The sequence below is a fragment of the Numida meleagris genome, chromosome 12 (genome assembly GCF_002078875.1).
Source record: "Numida meleagris isolate 19003 breed g44 Domestic line chromosome 12, NumMel1.0, whole genome shotgun sequence".
NCBI classification, from domain to species: Eukaryota; Metazoa; Chordata; class Aves; order Galliformes; family Numididae; genus Numida; species Numida meleagris.
Window position 1 is genome coordinate 7,442,628 of NC_034420.1, and position 18,979 is coordinate 7,461,606.

General features: G+C 39.2%; 1 long non-coding RNA gene across 2 annotated transcripts in view; it reads left to right on the forward strand.

Moving 5' to 3' along the window:
* The window catches only part of LOC110405480, a 126,111-nt gene that overhangs the window by 32,176 nt on the left and 74,956 nt on the right, over positions 1-18,979 (forward strand). The window lies entirely within an intron of this gene.

Here is an 18,979-nt window from a genome sequence, read left to right on the forward strand (position 1 = left end):
TACTGTATATTGATTTTCCTGTTACAAAATGTACTGTGTTTAAAATAAAAGGTTCATTCTTAATAAGGCAGCTATGGCTGAAAGCTGCAGCTGAGTGCTGGTTTTAAAGGACAAATCATGTAAACAAAAACTCTGGCTGAATTTTATTTGAGGAATATATGGCAGAGGTTTGCACAGCCCTCCCCAACGGCAGTGACTGTAGCAAAGCACTATCACTTGGAAACTTTTCTTTGAAATATTTACAAGAATGACATGATAACATGCCATGGAGTCAATGAAGAGAATAGGAACAAACACTCAGTTTATGAGCTAACCTCAGCTTTTCTGCCTCTGCGAGACAGAGTTTTCATTGCTAATGAAAGCAGTTAGCAGCCTTGATTTTAGACATGCATCATTTGCGCTTACCCATTCTCACTGGACTCCGCCTGACCCCTCTGTTTCATTTGTGATTGCTGATTTCATTTCTTTGCCTCGTTTGTTTAAGCGATAAATTCCTCATGCTAAGGGGCTTGCTCCCTTTGTGAAGGTGCAATCACAGCTGGCTGAGTACCACTCTCAGTGCAGACATGGTAGTGCAGAGGGCTGCAGGAGCAGCTGCTTGGATAACAGTGTCCCAGTGGGATCATACAGCCTGAAGTCTGGCTGCATATTCCTGGTTTTGGTGCTTGAGTGAACTTGATTAGAGCTGATTAGGTCTACACAGGTGATAAACCTACCTAGGGATTAGACACAGGCCAAGTGTACAAGCAATAAGGAATTTTCATTTCTCCAGGCACAACAGAGTTTCATCCTTTGGCGTGTAAGAAGGTACCACCACTGCAATATGGGTAGAGGTTGGAGATGAAAAGAACAGTGAGGGTGTAAACTGGTTTGGTACGGTTTTTAAGCTGGCGACATGAGACACGTCTAGCCTACAAAGCATAATGGAGTGGCCTGTAACTCCTCTCAGGCTTGGCCATACCACGTTAGGATTCTGTAGCCCTGAGGAGCCAGATCCTTCACTAGTCTTTCAGCTGCCACTTCCAGGGGCTGGCTGGTTCCATCTTGCCGGCAAGGACCAGAGCACTGTGCCAACGGCAGTGTCAGGAAATGGCAGAAGTGAAGGGAACAGGGATTCTAACTGGTAGTGTTTGGACTAAAACACACATTATTTATACACGCACACACACACATATATATATACAAACATATATATAAAACACTCAATATTTGCTGGCAGGAGTACTGAGGCCAGTCTTTCTAGTGCTGCTTTCCTTGCCCCTCAAGTTGAAACAATACTCAGAAAAGTCCTTTTCTAGGGGAAAAAAGTGGAAGATAAAGCTATTGCACCTCTCTTATGACCCTATTGAGAAGTTTGATGTGTTTTCATGTCTCTGTTTACCAATCTGTGTAATAACATACTGGCTGAATAGTCATGAGGCTTAGCTGATTAATGCTTGCAAATTGCTTTGAGATCTTCAGTGGCAGGTGCTATAAGACAACTTTCCTTGAAAGCCAGGAATGAACGTTAGCTATTTACCTGCCTTTAGATAAAGAACAGAATATGTACTATGAAGAATAAGTTACTTTCTCTGCCGAGGTCAATGTAGCACTTCAAGTTAGTGCATACCCAAACATATGATCAGGAAATTGTAGATCATATTCATTGCAGAATCGTTTTCATTCAGATGATTTCTAATTTTCAGTGTAGAAGTAAATTTAATAACCTGGAGATCTTACTCAATATTATTTCAATAATGATGCACAGCAAGACAAGATGCCCTTTGGCTGTTCAGTGTTCTTCTGCTGGGAGGCTGCTGAAGCAATGAAGGACTGGATACAGAATGTGTATTTGAGGAAACATGGAGAACATCTTCATATTTTCTCACAGTAGTTTTAAATTTGAAATATGCTTCTAAAATATATTTTGTTGTATCAGTCAAATGATGCTGTTGTCATAGCTCGGTTTTCTGATGAGCTCCGTTCATTTTATTCTTCTTTTACAAAATGATGCTAAAAGGATATATTGGCATTTTGGTCTGAGTTCAAAAACACAGCAAAAGCACTTCCAGAGCACTTCTCCAGCACCAGTGAGTAACAGTACAGCTTGCTCCTAATTGGGCATCGGAGCCGTATGAGCCAACAGAATTTAAATGAGTATACCTACAAAGAGTTTCCTATAATTTATCTTAGTTCTTTGATTTAATTGGAAACCTGTGACTAAAGAAAAACAAGGCTACAGTGCCAGAAATTCATTCTGAATTGAGTAGTATTGTGAATACGCTATCATTTGATATAAATGATCTTGCTGTATTAGAACAAACCAGAAAACCTTCCTCCCATGAAAGAGGTATGAAAAACAAGAAGCAATGAGGAGGGCAGTGTATGCAGCTGTTGAAGCATCGTGCTTCCTTGCCACCACCTCTGATATCAAACCTTTCCTGAAAAGTGGAGTGAGGAAGTGGGGGAAGATTGTTTTTTGTTTTTTTTTAGTTTTGAGTGTGCGTGAAGACATGTGATGCATTAGATGCATCTTTTCTGACTGTTTGGCACTAGGTTACTTGCTACGTAATGAATCTTCTTTGAAGAAGATGTCAGTCATTAAAAATGTATTGACAAAAACGATGAACCTCTTGGCTGTTTTCACTAGAAATTTCAGTGTTAGTTACATAGATACACTTATTTGATTGCTCGCTTTATTAGTTGCAAGTTTTGCAAAATGCTTCTAGTCTTTCTGAACAAATGCTCTTTCTGAAGTCTTTTTTTTTTCTGTCACGATCCCTGGAGTATATTTAAAATTCTTACTGTGATCCACAGTATTTATTTCTTTGATTTCTCATACAGTTGATTAACAAACCTTTGTCCTTTATAAATCTTTTTGGCTTAGCCAGAGGAGTGCAAAATTCCCACTGACATAGAAAATGCTCAAGATCATAGTTATTCCATTTCATAGTTAAACAGGAGCAAGTTTCATTTGAATGTGTGCGCACACCTAAAACCTCAGGAAAGGATAAATTTGTGTGATAAGAAGAGTAAAAAGTACATTTAAAGCGCTAACTTTTCAGTTGTCCTATAATGATATTTAAAAAATTCTGGTTCTTTGTATTTTCAGAGTTGGAAAAATGTATCATACGATTTTTTTTTAAAGCGAAGGTAATCAGCTTAATCTCACAAGAAGATTACTAACGAGGAACTTTTTATAAGGGCAGGTAGTGGCAGGATGAGGGAAAATGGTTTTAAACTGGAAGAGGGTAGATTTAGGCTAGATATTGGGAAGAAATTCTTTACTGTGAGGGTGGAGAGACACTAGAACAGGTTGCTCAGTGTTGAGATTGTGGATGCGCCCTCCCTGGAAGCATTTAAGTCCAGGCTGCATGGGGCTTTGAGCAACCTGGTCTAGAGGGAGGTTTCCCTGCCTATAGCAGGGGGTTGGAACTAGATGATCTTAAGGGTCCCTTCCAACCCAAACCATTCTGTGATTCTATGATTTGCAGTTTTGAATGATCTTTTATTTTCTGCTGTGATTCAATGCATGTTATTTCTATGAAACAAACAATCCAACGAAAAACGAAAAACTAAAGAACATTTTAAAAGTAAAATGTCAATTAACTAAAATATCATGCTTTTTATGTTGCTAATGGCTCTTAAATCCTCTTTTAGTTTTCAGTTTTGTGGACCCATTTCACAAATTAAAGCATATTTTTTCTCACAGTCCTTTAGCTGTGCATTTCTGCTAGAGCTGTACTGAAGACCACCAAAATTACTGATAACTGATGTAGGCCTTATCTCAGAAAAGACACTAAGAGAGTGACATCAACTGAACCTTTGTAGGCAGAGGATAAAGGGCTACAAGATTACAGCCAAACACTGCACTAAGCAGACCCACAAACAACAAAGATAGAGGGAGGACCTGCTAATCTCACCGAGTTCCAGGATCCCTTTTTGTTTCTCTTTATATCACAACATGGTATGCTATCACCATAGCATCCAGTCAGCACAGATGACTGCAATCTGCTTCATCTTCCCCAAAACAAAAGGAAACAATAGTAATGAGGTGCTACAGCTGAGTCTCTTTGGCCTTTCTTTTCATGATTTATCTGAACAATGCCCTCCTCCAGCTTATCTACCTCCATAATTTGATTGTACAGTCCATCACCATTTACACTGTTTTAACACCTGCCTTCTGCTCCCTAGAGTTGGGGAGAAAAAAGAGGGCAGAGCACTGGTACTCAGAAGGTAGTATCTGTCACCTTCCTGCAGCTCCAGTAGCAGCTCTGACCTGTACACTCTCCTGCTACAAAAACAGAGCAGCACTCATCCAGTAGCACCACTGAGCAGCTATAAACAGGCTCGTTCTAACTGCTTGAACTATGTCATTGGGTTGCTGACCTTCAAAAATTCCTCACTGTTTCTCCCTGCTCTGTGGTAATATCTGCATCTCCCCAGGAGAGGACTAAAACTGCTGCAGAAGTAACTGCAGACAAATGTCACCAGAGTATGGGGAAAAAGTGAGAACTTGTGAAGTCTGGACTTTTCCTCATGGTCTGCTGGGAAGCTGGCATAGAGAATAGCAGTTCCTTATTATTTATGACCCTCTTATCAAATCATGAAGACAACTTATTTTCTGCTTTTTGTTGCAGTGGGACTAGCAGTGAAACAAAACAGGTTTCTGTCCTGTAACATCCTTTATTGTAAAAAAAAACAAAAAACAAAAAACAAAACAAGTTTGTATAGGAACAATCACTCGTGTTTTTTCTATAAATTGCAGATGTTTTCTTAAGCATTTTCAGCTATTGGCACTGAACAATAGCACATTTCTGGGAGCATCAAAAGAAATTCTTGTGGAGAAAGAAAATTTCATTTTATGGAGCCTCCTTTGACCTTTTGTATGCTGGCTGTGATCCCATAAACTATGGGGAGATCACAGAGCTACTGGAAGATAATATAGGTGGACAAGTTGTTCTGACAAACCACAGTGTAAAAAGAAACAACCAAATAAAAAACCAAACATTACTAAATTATTTATATAAAGCATAAGATATCTTTACTAAAAGACGAAAAAGTCATGGAGCTGTATTTCATGATGCGTAGGACTATAGTGTTGTACTCTTTTTTTTTTTTTTTTTAATGCAGAATAGTGAAAAACTGTCATGGTTTATTAATGTAAAGGTGCTTGCAAAAATATCCTGTGCTCAGTGAGCTGATGTGATGGAACAGCCCCTGCACCATATGCTTTGCTGCTGTAGTTGTACAGTGTGTAGTCTTGATTGGATTCTTCTGTTCTTCTCTTATCTAGAAATTACGCTATTACACTGCAGCACGTCTAAACAGAACAATATGAATTAAAGCCCTAAATGTAGAAGGAGAAATGGAAACTTTTCAAAGGATTTTCTTCTGTCCCTTTAATTGGTGCTTGCCATATGTATGTACGTTTTGTAGGAAAATGAATATATAGTTACATGTATAGATGATGACCAGTGTTAACTACAGTGTTAACTACACCTTGAAAGTAAGAGGAAAATACTTGTTAGGTTTGGAAATCCATCTCTAATTCCGTGAGACTTTATTATTTAGGAGCTTATTCCCCTACCTGAGATAATCTAAGAATTTTTAATTGGCAATGGTGAGAGTTAGCTTCATTGTCGAAAGCCATTTTCACCTGAATCAAACTACATAAAGTGAACAGCACTGTTTAAGTTCGTGGACTTGTCATGGAGAATCCTGGTTAATTGGCAGTGTAGGTTACACAGTGCTCCCTGTAATGAATCTCTACTGATGTCTGATGCTTTGGCTGATCAGATGTCCTGTTTCATTTCCTTCTCATCTTTCATTCTTCCTTAATGGTCAGATTTTCCCTCAGTCCCAGCTATTACCTTTAAAATTATGTTTAGATTCTTCTATAAACCTGTTGATTTGTTGGCAAAGAACTGATCTACGCTCCAGAAGTCTAAAAATTTATACCACTGTTTGGTATGGCTCAGACATCTAGAAGATGCCCAATAGTAAGTCAATGCCAGGTCATGACAGATGTCACATGGCATGTATTTGGCCAGACGGCTTGGGCCATTTGAAGGATTCACACTTGAAATGAAACATGACAGCTAGTACCAAATGAATGATTCCATCTTTGGTGGGTGTTAGAAAATAGACCGGTAGCAAAAGTGCGATGATTGGTCATGGCTAGCTTGTGCGTCTCTTCTTAATGATAACCTGCACAGAGGCCATCCAAAACAAAATGGAAATCCCTTAAAACATTGTGCTGAACATATATGAGGAAAGAGGATTTCTTCCTGACCCAAATGGAGATGACTCCTAAGACTTTGTGAAATCTAATGTGCAGTCTTTGAGAATTTTAATCCAATTAGAGGATGCTTATGGAAACCAGACAAGTTTCTTTGTTCTGCATGGGCTGTTAGTCTGTTAAGCCCAGCAGTGATGCAGCACTGGTAGCTGCACAAGGTCACCGTTTCTCCCAGAAAGGCTTTTTAGCCTGAACACTGACCTCTGGGGGGAGGGAGATGCCAGGCTCTCCTGAAGGAAGCCTTTCCTTTCCTGTCCATCTAAGCTATCTCATAACTTGAATCTTTCAGAGTAGAATTACAATGGAAACCTTTTGGGTTCAAACACCATATTATAGTCTGTTCTATAATATACAAATTAAAATTAATAAAGGCTGCATGATCTTTTAATTAAAAAGGCACATTGCTGAATATATTCATTTACAATAAATAAACCAGTCTACATGTGAAGTATCTAACATGACATTAAAAGGACAGAAATTAAATGCTGAAAGAAGGAAAATGTTTTTAACACAACACATAACTCATGTTACTCGCTGTCATAAAATAACATTGTGCCAAGAGCTGTGCAAGATTAGAAGCAGATTAGGCATTCATGTGGCTAATGAAACAATCACTGATAAACTAGCTAGGATGACAGCCGAGTTATAAATCTCCACGCCTTAGGAAATAAACTTGAAGGTAAATTCAGACTGGGTAGAACCATGTCATACTGGCAGGTTATGTCATAAGTAATTAGTCTCATTTCTGTGACATCCTCAGAAACATTTATTAATTCTAAAAATGAGGTGATGAGTGTAGAGTAACATCTGTAACAGAGCAGAAGTGTGACTTGGGAAGAGATTTTTTCAAAGATATTTAGCTGCTTTAATGCTGCAGTTGCACTGAGTGGGAATTTGCGCTGGCTTGGTGTTTTTGGCCTTCACCATTTAGCACTAAAACACCTTATTGGCCCTTTGATGTTTCTTAAAAAGTCCTCTTGGAACTGTGCACCAGAGCCAGGGCTACTTCTGAGCCTGCTGACAGCCATTCCTTTGTCTTTAAATATTCAGATGGTTTATTCTGCCTCTGGCAGGTTGTAGCAATTTGGGTCCCAAAGTACTGTTGCTTTTGAAATATAAACTTGAAAGTCAACTTGGGACATTTTTATGAAAGGTCTGTATTTCCTTAAAAAAAAGAGTAACATAAGCTTATTTCTCATCTCTCTCCATTTCATTAAGTTCTGATCATGGTGTGCACACAGTGGTACTTCATGACATCTTTATTGCATTCAGAGTTTGCAATTGCAGCATAAATATCTTATTGCTGGTAAGTGGATGGGGACTCACTGCTGTTAAACTCTGAAATTCATCTTGCTGTGGTGATACACCAACTCACTCTGATGTTTTTTCCATGATAAAAATGCCTGGGGAGGGCAGTGGATGAGTTTTATGTGTGCAATGATACAGGTCTTAATATACAGACTCCAGAACTTCATTCAAATAAATTGATGTGAATTTATAATCTAATTTTTGTTTTTCATACATATGTATTTAGATATACTTCAGGATATCTTTATTGGAATCAATACATTTATTTATTCTTGAGGAAGCATGTTTTACATCTAGTTCTGTTAAAATACGGAAATCTCTAATAAAAGGAAGCAATTCTAGGTTTCCTGTGTTACTGGTTTCCTGTTCCAGCTAAAATCTTATAGGAGCTAGGAACTTGTATTTCTCCTCCATGTCTCAGCAGTTACCCAGTCTTTCCTTTGCTGAACTCATTGCTGAGGAAATGGTACTAAGAAATGGCAGAATTGCTTAGATAAGGATTGCTGACAGATAAAAAGCTTTGGTCCAGTATTGAAAACATAAATGTAATAAAGAAGATCTCTTTGTTATACAAGGAAAGAAAGAGAAAGAATTTTGCTAAGTTAGCAAACATAGCAGAAAGAATTGATACAGTGACTTCTATCAGACCTGCAAATGTGCTGCTCCTAGTAGCTTATTAGTCTAAGCAAGAATTCTGGTGGAAAATCTGGAATTCGTTACAAAAAACCTTAGTGTCTTTTGTCTTTTTTCATATAAGGGCAATTAGAGAATCCTATTTAATTAATGAATCAAGATATTCCTTCCTCCTTAGTACTTTATTAAGGCTCAGCATGATAGCCAGGTATTCAACTGTTAGATATCCTCCTGCTTCACAATATTATTTTGAATGCATATAAACATCTCATAGTACTTATAAATGTGCAGTAGTGATTTCACACAACTCAGAGTAAATAAAAGAAGTGCATGCTACACTACTTTTGGAGATGAGTGGAAGAGTAGATATAAATTAATTTTTCTATATTAGCCAGTGCATCAGTGACAACTGAGTGCTCAAGAGCTAGAGCACATGCCTATACGTGGAACTGTGAGAACTTCAAAGTGAAGAATTAGACAGAATTTAGCTTGTATTTTTGGTTAAAATAAACAATGGATTCCTCTTTGAATTTATGTTAAATCTTTGTGAATCTGCTGCATTTCCCCCATCTTGTTCTTGGGAGAGGCCATAAAAATCTTCAATGGCTCTTTATTTCTTCAGAGAAAAATGAGGTGAAAGGAAACATCTTTCTCTTGTCTTTCTCCTGTCAAGATTTGAAACAATTACATTTACTATTAAAGCCAATATGAAAGACCTATTTAATTCTAATTAAGCGTGCATTAGTGAACTTCAGTGTTTATTGTCTTGTGGTTGACCGTAGTAGGACAATGAGAACAGCTTTATTTTGTAGAACTAAAACAGTCTCTGTTGCTTTCATATTCCTATGGTTTAACAGTGAGATATGTCATGTCTGGCTGCTGCTTATCCACACATGTCTTGTGGCGGTGCAAATCTGGAGAGGGCAGATAGTTTTGGAATCGTTGCTTAGCTGGGTTCAAGCCATGGAAATCACCTGATTCCGCTATATTGTAAAGAAGAGGGAAAAAAATACAAAAAGTCTTTTCCAGGTGTCTCTTTTTTTTTAAAATACTTTCACAATGTCTAAGAAGTCTAAATGTATTTTATGGATTGCATGGGGTACTGCATGGTACTGATGAAGTGCCCCAGTTTGTTATACATACATAATTTGGAGTCAGAAGCATTCAGCATTACATGAAGTTTATGTTCCACAATCCTTCTAAGCATCAGCAAATAGAAACAGGCAGGAATAAGAAATACCTCTAAAAGGAGAAAAACAATAGGAAAAAAAAATCTGATCATTATCAAGAAGCATGAACAGTCCTCCAATGGCCAACTCCAGCTACTGCCACCAGGCAGGAGGGCTGGATCCTGGGGAAAGCCTGACCCTGCGTGCCAGACCCTCTAAAGTCTCACCATTGGAACAGCTGGCTGAACTGTTGCAGTGCTAAGTGCAAACAATACAGCAGCGCAGAGAAGGAAAGCTGATGGAATTCAAGCCATTAAGAGCTTTAGGTATGTAACTAGCACTTTGAGTGTAACCTTTGAGTTTCCTGGCAGAGTAGAGTTTAGTGTGGAGAAGAGATTGTATAGTTCAGTAGCACTCTACCTTAGATTCCTCAGAGAGCTATCAATAATTTATTAAGTGTAAACACAACTATTGGCTTGTCATTTTCTTACACAATAAGAGCTGTAACACCAGGCATAAAACATAAGGCCCTTTTCCAGAAAAGGACTATGACCAAAAGGACTATAACCACATGAGTATCTCCTCTTGGATTCACTCTCCAAAAGCAAAGCAGTATGATGCTGCAGAATGCAGCTATTTCAAGCTGTTGCTCAAATGAGACAATAATCTGGATTTTGTTGAAATTCAGATTTATTACACACTCATTGCAAGTGATATTTCTGAAAACATCAGCAATCACTGTGAGTCAGAAAGAAAAGTCAGCTGAGGGCAACAGTTTTGACTGGTCAGGAATAGTTTCACTTTCAAAGAGTTTTCACTAGATTATCCTACAAGCTGTTCTCTACTGGCACTGGGCAATGCATGATCTACAGCCACTCATTACTACTTGTTGAAGAACATCTCATGATATTGCCAGTGTTTGGTATGAAGAACTAAATGATGAAGGAGGCAAAGATCAGAGAAATATTTGAGAGTGAAACTGTCTGCATGAATATGTCAGGTGTATTGGAAGTATGTGGAGGGACATGTAATGGGAATATTTTGGAAAGGCTGAATGTACCAGCGGCTACTGTACATTGAAATGTATGGAAAAAGACTAGGCATATAATAGCATACTCAGAACTTAATGCTTTGGGATGTTGCCAGTGATGTCTGGTCCCATAGTTGTTTAGTTATACAAAATCCATTTCAAATAAATAGGAAGTTATCCCTCAGAAATAATCTGTTGATAAACTGTTATGCAGGGCGTACGTTGGATAATTTGTGTCCCCACCAGGCACTGCTGCTGCAGACTTTGTCCTTTTCCAAGTCTATTACTCAGATGAATACTTGTGGTAATTAAGAATGACAGTTCTTGACGCCAGAAACAAACGTATCCGTTAGAAAAAACAATTCAGTAAGGCGTCGACCAGCTTACAAGTTAGAGATGCCAAATGAAGTCATTAGGCTTGTCAGTCAGTATGGCACCAGTCTTCTGATTAGCAACTTTCCTTTTTTGGACAGGAATCATCCTACAACTCTGCAGCTTAAGGAGACTTAGTTGTAACGAGAAACTACTCCAGCAATCTCTGGTTAAAATATAACTCACCTTTGTTTAAGGACACCTAAGGAAAGAGCATTCTGACCTACTTCTGACAGGAAGCTAGTCACAGCTTCTTCTCTCCTGACCTTTTGGAATGAGCATGAACATTTGCCCATGATGAAGATAATGGAAGAAAATATGTTTGAGAATGAGTCACTGAAATTTTTGTTCAGAAAGCAAGATCCAGAATCCCCGGAGATCTTTATTTATAGCCTGACCAAACTCAATAGAGAGTTTCAGGACAAATGAAACTCTAGAAGAAGCTAAAGTAATGAATAATGATAACTCAAATGTTCTATTTCCATTACAAATTAAATGAACACGCTATGGCAGTGAAACTACAAAAGAGCTAAAACAATCTTAATTCTGTGGGGCCCTGCAAGAGGTTTTAGAATATACATTGGATAAAAGGATGCATTTCACTTGTTGCTTTTCCCTCCATCGAAGTACTGCAGCAGACTTCTAGAATAGAAACAACTACGAATCTGGAGAACATTCAGAATAATACTGCGGTCTGCACGTCATCCTTGTGCCTGTCTTTTTTTCAGTTCTACCACCCCAGAGTGTGATATTATTATAAATGTACTGAAGTATTTTCAGGGACAAAGAGCTTTTACAAGGGTAGAATCAGGCTGCCTCAATGTAACATTCCTGTCGCTCCCATCTTGATTGTAAGCATAAAGTAACTGCAGTGAGAGTATAGATCCTGGACTTCTCTAGAGCTAACACAGGAGAAAAATGTTGCTGTTAAGTGTGTTATTTAATGGAAGCAAAGACTCGCCTGCTTATATGTGAATGATTTGCCCATGTGTATATGCAACAGCAAAGCACTATCAAGTTAACAGAAGTGTAACGTACATGAAGAATGTCACAAATTTAATAACAGGGTTCCTCAGTCTTTGGGCAGTGGCCTCGTCTGACCACACCAACACTCTGAAACACCCCACTCTGGTGCAGAGAAGCAGCCTTGCTGCTAGGTAGGACGCTGGCTAGAGCATGAGGAGATGGTAATTGTGGTCTGTGCTCTTCTAATGGCTTGCTGCGTAAATTTAGACTAGTCATGCTCTCTTCCAGTGCCTCAGTTTCTCAACATTTCACATGGAAATGATGAAGCCTATTATTTAAGTAAAATGCTTTCAGAGATTGGGCTGAAAAGTAATAAAAACCTAGATAATATTACTTGCTGGGGGTGAAATATAATTCTGTGAACAACCAGGCTTTCCCCCTTCCCACATACACATACATATACTCAGACCCGCTTTCGTACAAGTGTGATTTTCTTCTATTTATACTTACAATCATGATTCCTGTGCCTTTGCTTCTGCTAGAGTGAATCTTTCACAGAGCCTGTGCAGCCTTTTACGCATACTAACAGGGTGAGTGCCTGTTCGTCTGTTGTGTGACTCTGAGGCTATTACAGAGAGAAATAACATCAATGCTTAAAAATAAATGAGCAACCGAAAACTTTCGTGATGTACCTGTCTCTGTGACGTCCTTCAGTCTTGGAAAAATGGAGCAGTTGGAGACGCACTGGGTCTGTTTGGAGGTGGATGCATCGGGTGCTGCGTGTGCTCTTGCTGGCTGTAACAGGAGTATTTTTGGAAGGGATGAAGGGGTGATTCTCTTGCCTCGCTTTGCACGTCACTGTGATCTCAATGCTGCTGAATATATGATGTGTATCCAACTGCAAATCTTGCTCACAGCAGCTGCATGATGAATGCAAACTGCTACTAAAAGAAGTGAAGGTAACTCACAAGAAGGAGATAATAGCTATTTTTTTTTCCTCTTTGTTACCGGGCTGTAGCATAACAGGTCTCCATATATCTAAAACTTAAATTGTCTCTGGTAAGCAAACATTTTAAAGAGATGCTGATCAGAATTATCCAGTGAATGAGATTTCCACCAGAAATTCTTGGAAATCTTTCCAAATTCATTTCAATTCCTTGTAATCCAAACTTCCTATGAGAACATGCAGATTCTCCTAAACTTTTACTTAATGTTAAGTGGCAGGGTGGAAGTTCTGATCAGTATCAGAAAGATAAGGCTCCATCATGAGATAGCTCTGTGACAAAGTTATTCATCTGAACTATGGGTAAGCCAGCATTCAAATTTATCTTGTACTTATCTTAAGTGGGACATCCAACAGCTCACCCATATGGCTCCCGTATTTCACTTTTTTCCCATGCTCGTCAAGAGATTGAAGATTTTTTTTCTATCAGTTTTGTTCTTTCTAACTATTCCTGGTTGATTCCATTATTCAAATGCTTTCGGTTGGGTAGTTGTATGTGGCTAGTAGATGCACTTGCCAGTATGCTTACAGATGCAGTGGCTAAGTGTTGGAGAGGGAAGTAAATAAGGGGTGGCTCAGCATTTGACATTCACCTAGATGTGTGTGAAAACTAGGGCTATTTACCCCCTTTTAACCTGAAGAAACCACAGAGTTTGGTCAATAGTTGTGTCCTCCCAGGGATATGTGGTGGTCTGTACTGCAAGGGATCTAGTGGATGCTGCTGAGCAGTGATCATGGCAAAGGTCACTGGTAGTGTTCAGATAGGTTTGCCTCAAGGTTGCCAGGTCTGTTCTGATGTGCCTGTTGTCTTTTGAGGAGTTGCTGCCTGCCTTCAACACAGCTCTCTCTCCCAGCTGCGAGGGAGTAGGCTGTAGCCAACGTTTGACAGAGTTTATCCAAACTGAGCTTATGCTGTGTTGTTGGTTTTTTTCTTTCTCTTCTTGATTTGCAGATAAGGCATCCAAGGTAAAGCAGCAAAGTCAATGAGCAGTGCAGCCTTCTGAGATGTTTCTGAACAAGGGAGGGGTGCAAACTGCTTTCTCAGCGCAGCACTGTAAGTTGCTGGTGGTGAGCAGAGGCAGCAAAGTGCATCCCTGGCTCCCCATGCTGCTGGGGCAGGTTCTTCTCTTCCGTCTGACATGAAACCCTCTACCCTGTGCCATGAAACTTGTCATGTCTTGGTTATGCTGCTTCCACCAGGCATAACCAGTAAGCATAGGTTTAAGAATTCCCTTGCACCAGAGCACTTCTTCCTCCCTGGGGCAGGTGGAGGAAACTCCAAGACCTTATGTACCATTTGTCTAAAAGGTTCCTTGTTATAAATGAGAGGCAAACAGCAGAAACACTGTATAATTTGCAGGTCCATATCTGAGCTTACACTAAAAAAAATAGCAATACTAAGGTAAAATTCTCCTAGTTGGCATTTATTGGAATTGAACTGGTTAAACTGCTGAGTGCTGGAGTTGTCAGTCTAGTTACCAGTTGCTGCTCTTCCCTGCTTAGTAAGTGAGTGAAAGTTCAGCTGAAAGGCTGCAGCTGTTTGCTGCTGTCCATGTGAGTATGCAGATCTGCAGCTGCGGCAGTGGCAATTTACAGCAGCTCAACCTCATCTTCTGAAAATGACAAGATGTGGATTCAGTTCCTGGCATTCCAACAGACAGCAGTGAAATGCTATGCTGTTAATTTTGCTTTGAGATGTAGAGCTGTATTTAGAGTAATTATGCTAGAGACGGCCTATTCCTTAATCCTGGGGTTACAGAATCTCATCAGAAAACATATCTTTGTCTTAGGACTTTTCTAACTGCATACTCTAACTTCTGTTTTCCAGATAGTGTGTTGGATCTGTAGGTAAATGGAAATTTAATGGAACTAATGATTGAAGTTACTGAACAAAAATAATGAATGGGGTCAGAAATAAAATGTTTCATGGCAGAACTTTTTTTTTAGCAGCTATTTCAATTTGCTGTGATGCTGTCATTACACTCATCTGAGTGGTTTTTGTCTTTTGATATATTCCTACATCTTCCACAAATCAATCAACCTTCATTTCAGAAGACGCAAAGCTGTCTTATGCATCTTTGATCTTTTGTGTGTTAGCTGAAAGGACTTTCATAGGAGAAATGGATCTCGCTAGTATACGTGTCTCTCTTAAAAAGAAAATAGCTTTCTACAATGTGTTTTGCCTATTTATTGAAGATAATCTTTTCACTCCTGTATATATGAGTCAGTTAGGCACATTACCTTCAAATCAAAAATTGGCCTGCATTTGTCACTTACTGTTCTATACTTATCAATCTTCTGTTTCGACACACTGAAACTACATCACTATTACTGTTACATGTAAAATGCATTTTAAGGAGAAAGGGGTGGTTATTGTTAGCTGCTTTTCTTATTGTGTTATCCAGAAAAAAAAAAACAAGTTTATATAGTAGAATGATGGTTAGCCTCACAAAATTAATAATCCTAAATGGCACGGTCTTTTATCAACTGGTGGTAAATAACAACGCTATTTACTTAGGACTGTTGTTCAGGTCATACCAAAGTCTGCTTCTTTTCTTCATTCTTGATTGCCACCTATGGGAGTGCTGTTGTCTAGCTGGATTGGTGTTAAATATAGCAGGTACCCGTCCTATTAAAAAAAAGCCTTAAAGAAATATTTTAGAAAATGAAAGAACACAGTGATATAATTTTTGTTATATGCAAACCTTGCATTGTGACTGGTCATCTTTCCTACAGCTTCATAAATGGGAAACATCCTTAATCAGAGGATGGCTTTGTTTGATGAGTTGTTCATCTCTCTGTGCCAATCTGTAAGCAGATGCAGTGTTTCATTTGTATATGATAATTTCAATATGGCTTCTAAATGCTGCATAGATGGAGTACAAGAAAAAGAGAATCTGTGTGAATAAAATATCATTGCTCCTCGGTGCTCCTGTTTTTATAGATGTCAAGATGATTACTCTATGTGAAGATAGATCTGCTAATAAGCATATAGAATTGCTAGTAATCTTCCAGTGTAACATAAACATTATACCATATATATGATATCTGTATCTCAGAGTACTTTCCAAAAGTCAGTTAAAGTTTGCAGTCTAGCATTTAATGAATATTGAAAGTTCACTCCCTGTCCTGTCACTCTATTCCATCATCCCTGCTAAATTTTTCCTCAGTTTATCCTTTCATCCTCTAAGAGACATGCGTATATATTTCCTGACTCCCTAGACTTGGATGAATATGTGCAAAGCATTATTAATGTTCTTAGATAAGGAGCAACGTTAGCATTTCATGTCATAATATTTATTTTTATTGAGCATTATGCCAGCTGTCCCATGTTTTATAGAGGTTTAAGCAAGGATAACTTGCTGTGTCATCTGTAGGCATGCTGTCAACCTAGTAGATTTGACAGAAACACAATTTATACTAGACTGGATATCTCCAAATGATTTGTTTCATTTGCATTCATCCAAAGGATACAATGCAGAGTGCTTTTTGTTTTAACATTTTGTGAACCTTCCCACATTTCAGAGGGTTTTGCTAAGCATGCTACGTCAATCTAGTTGAGCATTTCAGCTGATTGACCCATGGGGCTGCTGAGAAAGGCCAGCCAAAAAAGAGGAATATTTAAAAGATCTTCGCCAGTGCTGCTGGGAGAGGTGTCCTGCAAAGGCATTTGGTTTTCTGATGCACAGCCTTGTATTATATAAATGTAGTACTTCTGGTACAGAACATCTAGACAGAGAAGAGCTTGCCATCTGCATAAGTCAGTGCCCTGAAGGACACGATCTTCTGAAAGTGCCTCTCACCTCTGTCTCATCTGGAGTAGCCTCTATTCCTATGACCTGCCCGTGTATGTCTAGGCCAGATCAGGGTGTGTGAAACTCTGCAGCTGTTGAGGAAAAATGTGAGTCCTGGGCTTCTCAGGCAGAGTCTGTGGGAAACAGACATAGGGGCAGGCAACAAAATCGGATGCACTTTTTCAATGAAAGCATCAGAGAGTCTCAGCCTATAGAACTAGGAGAAGTAGAAATGCTGCTACTGGAACACAGAGCTGTGAGGCAGTGACAGCTTTCTGAGCTCACAAGGAAAGGCTGGCAGAAACGGAGCTTATTTAAGAAGGTGCCAGAAAAAGATGACCATGTCATTTCAACACTCTGTTCTTGTAACTTATAAACTGTCTCTTGCTTCTTTTCCTAAAACTTCAAGCTCTTTTAAATGAAATTAGTTCAAGTTTATAACCCCCCTGAGGTCGAACATTTCCAGACATTGTTTCATTCGTGTGTTTTACACATTTCTTTCCGATTATTTCAGTCAAATCATGGCTGCATGAAGCTGGTTTAACACAGCAGTGATTTACATTGGATGAGGAGATGGCTGGTTCAACCCACAGCTTGAGTGCTGCTGTTTCTACAGACCTTTGTTTCTGACTCATGTTTCTCCTCCACTCCTTATTCAGAATAATGAGTATGATGGGTTGATACTTAGCTGACTTTTCACCAGACTTATGGCAGATAGTTTGACAGAGGTATGGATGTTCTGGTTTATATCTAATGGGAATTTAACGAACATTTTACTAAAATAAACATAGTTAATGTTTTGTGGTTGCATGGAGCAGTAACTGTCTACAAATTTGTGGTCATTGCAAATTTCCTCTCCCCAGAATAGGATCTTCTTTCTCAGCACTGTGACATAGGGCCTGAAGGACAGAAATGCAGTTAGAGATTGTTTTACAGCTAAGAATACACAGCAGAATTTTAGGCAATTGTGAGGAATAACATTTGGTATCCACAATTGATCAGTTAAGAATGATAAATGAAATTTCAGTGTGTTGAAATTTGAAATCCTCAGCGGATGCCAAGATAGTAACTGGGAAAAATGAAGAAGATTCCAAGATTTTGGGACTCTCAGAAAATGACACAGGTGTCAGTATTACAGGCTGATAGGGTATTTGTGTTGCAGGTCTGCAGGGAGAGCACCTCCCTCTTTTTCTAGACCCTGTCTAGTGTCCAAGCCAGGGTGGGTCTATGACACAAGCAATTGCTGTGCTGCTGGCTGCCCTTTGTCTTGGGGGCTCAAGATAATGCACTATGGGAAGCCTGTTGAGGGGAGTAATTCATGGAAATGCCTTGGTATCCTACAAGTTTTCAATTCATGACTATTCCCTGGGATAACAGGTGATGGAGATGATGGTTCGCTGCAGCATCTGAGGCATGGACTCAGATGTGAACAATCCAAATAATTTATTACAGGTTCTAACATCCCTTATATACATTCACAAGTTTTCTTTTTTAACTTTCCCACCTGCCTTCACATGTCAACAAAACATTCCACAAACACTTCTTAACTGCATGCAGGTGCCTATCCAATCAGAGCCACAAGTTGTTCCTAGCCATGCTCTCTTCCTCCAATCACAGTTGTTATCACATGGCCATCACATAGCTTACTTGACTTTACTTTTCTCTTCTTTCTGGAGATGTCCTTGGTTCTCAGCCTTGCCTTCTCATGCTGTTTATCTTGCTCTGCAGCTTCTGCTCTGAATTGTCTTTCTTGTATTCCCACAGTTGGGGGCTAATGTAATACTGGCTGCTGGCAGCAGAGAGGTTTGTGGGCTTCAGTGAGCCCTCTTGTGTGGGCAGGCCAGGTTTGCTGCTGGAAGTTTGCTAGTTTGCAGAGATCACCTACCAAGGAATCCAACTAGTCTTCTGTCAGTCTACTTTGCCGTTACTCTGCTAGAACCTTTTATTTAGTGTTTGTCTTTCTCCTTTGTGTTTGCCATGAATCTCAAAAGTTATGCCTAGAACAGTAAGTGTGTCTTTGAAATCCTAGGGCCTAGCAATGCCAAGGTTTTAAGAAGAATCTGAGTGGAAGTATAATTCTTAACTCTGTTCTTACTTGTAGCTAAGAGTTACTGGATGTTTCTTCTTTATCCAGCAGAGCTGTCTCCCTTCAGGCTGTCTTTATTTGAATGAATGAAATCCTTAGAGATTAAAATACTATAAAAATGCACTGTAAAATTGGGAGGCTATGTGGGAGAAAGGATACAACAAGAGATGGATTAATAGTACAAGTAAATAGCTCCAGGCAACACATGTCAGTCATTTCCTTTGGGATCTGCTCGACCTTTGTTGAATAGGAAGAGAAGCTGGCTTTGGCCGGTAAACCCACAGATATCTCATGACCTTTGTGAAAGTTCATTCCTAAACACTCTTTCTTGGACCCAG